This window comes from Polistes canadensis, unplaced genomic scaffold (genome assembly GCF_001313835.1).
Source record: "Polistes canadensis isolate GaletaPanama2010 unplaced genomic scaffold, ASM131383v1 scaffold_3, whole genome shotgun sequence".
Taxonomy (NCBI): Eukaryota; Metazoa; Arthropoda; class Insecta; order Hymenoptera; family Vespidae; genus Polistes; species Polistes canadensis.
This window is the reverse complement of record NW_014569550.1, coordinates 1065057-1070158: the sequence shown is the minus strand read 5'-3', so window position 1 is coordinate 1070158 and position 5102 is coordinate 1065057. Positions and strand designations below refer to the sequence as shown.

Genomic DNA, 5102 nt, shown 5'->3' with positions numbered 1-5102 from the left:
TACCGTTCGAAAGAAAATCGAAAGAAAATCAACAAAAAAAAAAAAAAAAAAAAAGGAAAAAAGTTCGTTGTAAAGCTAATTTTTTGTTTGTTTACAATAGATTACATTCTTACGACTAACATATGCAGGACCGTTTCAAACATGACTCGAAATGAACGAAAGAAATGTCGAGGCGCGTGCGTGCATTCGTAACGCAAATTAATTGTGAACGGGTGAATGCACCGTTACGAGCACCTTCCGTGATGCGTTATGGCAATTTTGTTGAAATTCTCATAGAGACCGACTCGCACAACCATACCGGAAGATGAGTCTTTTTCTCTAACGGATCCATGAACTCCCAACTATAGGTGGATCGATGCTTTAAACCTAATTAAACAATTTCTTCTCCGTAATTTTATAATATATTGGGTTGATCAATTAGTAATGTCAGATTTTTTCGTAAGAGATATTGTTTTAAAATTATTATGTTATTTTTAAAATAAAACGTATGAATAATATAAAAGTTGACTGGTGAGAGGTTTAACGTGCAATTAAAAAAAAAATAATAATAATAAATAAAAAAGAGTTGATTGTGTTTTTGCCTAAATTTTATAATATTTATTTGAATTTAAAGATAAACAACAAGAATGTGTATTTTTCGTGCTTTAGATTTTTTTGACAAATTTTCGATAAAGCATTATGAAGTTATCTGTGTAATGGCTAATTTATATATTATATTTTTCTCATTTATTTTCTCATTCTCTTAACCATGATAAATTTTTGTTACTGTTCTTTATTAATATTCATTTGTATTTTTCTTTCTCTCTCTGTGTTATTCTTTCGTAAGGAATAAATTTTTACTACTGTTCTACCTGTCTATCTATCTGACAGTTTACCTCTCTCTCTCTCTCTTTCTCTCACTCTCGTTATTTTTCTATTTCTGTCTCTTTCTTATTCTGTTTCTCTCTATTTCATTCTATTTCTGTTTTTCTGCTCTCTTATTATCTTAATGCCTTTCTCTTTCTCATTCTCTTTCTGCCTTTCTATTTCGTCTTTACAAATCGTTTCAAATCATGAAATAAATAATTCATTAATCCTTGAATAACTATACTTGAACAAAACGAGACAATTTTTGTTCGTGTAAGTTAAAATATCGATTTGAATTTGTCATGTGAAATTTTACATGTATACAAAATTATGGGAATATTGTAATATATGTAATATTGTACAAATGGAAGAAGAGAGGACAAAACATTAATATTTAATTGTATTTATAACAAATGAATATAAGACAAAATGTCGAACAGACTACTTCATTAACATGTTAAATACACCATGAAAATTATTGGTGAAATTAGATTCTATTTTACATACGTATTTAATTGAAAAAGTTTCTAAGATCTCTCTTGTGTTACACACTTGAATAATTAAAATAATATACTTATTAATAAGAGCAAAACTCTAATGTCAAAAGTATGATAATGAAATTTCTCATATATTTTAATCTATTCAAAGTTACGATGGATATTAGATATGACTACTTATTAGAAGTAAACTCATCCTTTTATTTACGCGGATAAAAATCGCATAATCGTATAAAGTCTGCATGTATGAAAGACAAAAAATACATGATTTAAAAAAAAAAAAACAAAACGTATATAAATTATGAAAAACATTTACATCGCATAGATTAATTAAATTAATAATGATATAATGGATAATGAAAATATTTATTATTCGATTTTAATATTTTTACTGTTCTATGTATAAACCCATATGTGACCGCGTAAATAGGGATATTACAATTTAATGTGTAAAAAAAAAAACTCGTAACGCGTTAATGAGGAGTAAGAGATGGGTGTAATAAATTCGTGCAAGATTATTTTGGTGGCGCAACCAACGTATTTAAAAATTTAATACATTATATTTTGTTTAAAAGAAGATTTATTTTGCTTTTCTACGATATATATGAAAAAGGGATGAAGAGATATTATATAACATTTCTTTTTTTTTTCTATTTTCTTTTCATTTTTCATCAAAAACTATGAAATAGCACGTTTTATGATACTCATAATGAAAAGTAAGGATAGTAATGCTCGGATCGATACTGCAGCTTGGTCGCGTGTTATCTATTTTTTTTTTTTTTTTTTTTTTTTTTTTTTTTTTTTTTTTTTTTCGATTGGACAGCTCGATAAAAAGCGAAATTCAAATTTTCAGTGTTGAACCCAACGAGTCCTCGATAAACGACACGTTTGCAGACGCGAAAGTTTTTTTTTTTTTTTTGTCTTTTTCTTTTCTTTTCTTCTTTCTTCTGCGTCATAACGCCTTTAGGGATGAAACGTCGTTTCTTGGTATTGTTTAGTTATGACGCTTGTAATAAATAGCGATTGGAGTTCTTTTTTTGACCTCGACGATTATGTATCGAGTGACAGAATGCGTCAAACTATTGTCACGCCCACTCATAACTATAATACGTTTTCATTTCGATTAACTCGAATTTAATATACTTTGTTTATCTTTTTTTCTTTCTTATTACTTTTCCTAATCAAAAATTAATTTTTCATACGAGACAATAACAAATATCCTTTTGATTTTGTTTTTTTTTCTATGCAAAATATTTATCAAATTAATAATACACGTTAATTTGTATTTTTAGGATAATATCTGAAATCATTTTTAATCTTTTTTGAGATTTGAATTTGTAACACTCGGTATATATGATATAATTCATTGTTATAAGTATTTCAGTAGATTTAATTAAACAATTTAATAATAATAATAATAATAATAATATATTATATAAGCATAAATTACAATAAGACTTTATAAAAATTATTTAATATTTCGTCCTCACACATACTTATATATAAACTAACGAATTATTTTAAATTAACTTTTACATGATTTACCGAAAATAATTTATCTCAAATACAATTTTCATATACGAGTTACCCTACGTATTAATGATAATCATCGGAGTCATCCAAATATTCCTGGTAAAATCTTCTCTCTCTCTCTCTCTCTCCCTCTCTCTTTTAACACCTTTTTCACACGATTTTTTTTCCCTCGTGAAAAGCTCTCGTAAGTTAGTAGAGGACATAACGAGATAATTTATATCACGACTATCTCGACAGAAATATCCGAGCTAATTGCCACTAGATATACATACGTATAGGCATGTCATAAGTTTCACTTTCGTTTAATTAAAAAGTGACTTTATCGTTTAGCCTTTTTTTTTCTATCTTTTTTTTTTCTTTTTTTTCTTTTTTTTTTCTTCCGGTTTTGATACAACTCCTCCCATAGGTATTTGGAATTCACGAGGCGTGTAATTCGACTAAAAGTAACGTCTGCTGGCTCGTGTCTCACTTTCTTTTTATTTTTATTTTTTTTTTTTTTTTTATCTTTTTTCAACAAAACTTTTACTATCATCTCGTTGTGTACGATGTGAAAATGAAAAAAATTAGAATTTAAATAGATACGTACGATGTATCGTCGATCATGCAAATCCAATTATATTACTTTGTTTATATTAATAATAACAACTAACAGATATTTTAAATTAACGATTGATCGAACAGGTATGTCGGTCAAGGACGAACAAATAGGTATGCAAACAACTACCTTCGTTTTTGAGGATATATAAATTCAATAAAATAAAGATAAAAATAAGAAAAAAATATATATATATATATAAAACAAATGTGATACGAGATGATCACATCGCACGTTGATTCAGAACGATCTTTCTACGGGAAAAAAATAATAATAATAATAAAAATAAAATAAAGAAAGAGAAAGAGAGAAACGTAACGCCTTCGAGAATCGATAGTCTCGAACAAAATCGACGACGTGTAGCATTTGCTTAATCGTGGGTTGCAATTTAGTATTCTTCGACCTTAAAGATCGGGAACGTGTAACTCACTAAAATGCCTACGTAAATTTTATCAGAATTTCTACGATTCAGAACTTTCGTTAACTTTGAAATTATTTCACAGTGAGTCATTCTATTATTTATCTTCTTTTATTTATTTTCTAATTAATTAAATCATCTACGTTCTGTGTCTGACTATAAAGAAAAAAGATATTTAATTTAAAAATCTCAGAAAATAGTAACTGAATATTATTATTACATATTATTATACAATTATGTTATACAAATGAATAGAATTAACTAATAATTTTATTTATTATTATTTTAATTTTAAATTGTATATATATATTAAACAAATTAGATTTTAAATATACTTCGATATATCAATTTAAAATTGATAAAAGTTACAATATGTTTAGTTAAATCGATTACTTAAAAATAAGATTATAGAAGAATAATACGTTTATTTTACATTGAATAAAAATAATGAAGTTCAAGAGAGAGGAAAAAGAGAGAAGAGGAAATGTATAGTCGTGTGTGATTTAAAAGCTATTCAAAGCTATAAAGATTTGTATTAATTTAAACAAACATGGGGGGAAAAATAATTTCTAATTTCAGTCTAATTACTATTATCACCGTTTTGTTATTTATTTATTTAATTATTTATCTGCTTGTCTTCTATATACTTCAAACCAATATTAAGATTACAAGGCACCATGAAAATAATCGTATTTCTATGAAACAAACTATGTTATTACATTCTATTTGATTCTATAGTAATGTTCAACGATAATTGCTTCCTGATAATGTTAATTACTTAAACATAGGTGTATATACATTCGATCGGCAATCGTAAGAACAACGTAATGCTCATTACATTATCGCATAGAGTAATCATCTAGATCTTAGATCAGATAACACAACCGTAATCGTACTCGATTCAAGTGAAATTCTAACGGACTCGTTCACTGTAAATAAAAAAAACATTCTAACGTGTTTCTCATCAACAAGCTCGACGAAGTATCTTTTCCTTTTGTATCGAAAATTATCACAAAATTTTTTATTAAGATTAACTAAACAGATATATAAATAAATAATAAATAAAAATCATCATCATCGGTGTAGAAGAAATATGAGATATTTATTTCCTATGAAAAATTATATCCAATAAAAAATAATGAAATCAGTTTTGATGTAGAAAAAACACCAAATATATTATTATATTAATTAATTATTATAATTAATGCATCTA

At 26.3% G+C, this 5102-nt stretch overlaps 1 protein-coding gene across 8 annotated transcripts in view; it reads left to right on the top strand.

The window, feature by feature from the left end:
- LOC106786084 (mitogen-activated protein kinase-binding protein 1) overlaps window positions 1–5102 on the top strand; it is a 96191-nt gene that overhangs the window by 47176 nt on the left and 43913 nt on the right. The window lies entirely within an intron of this gene.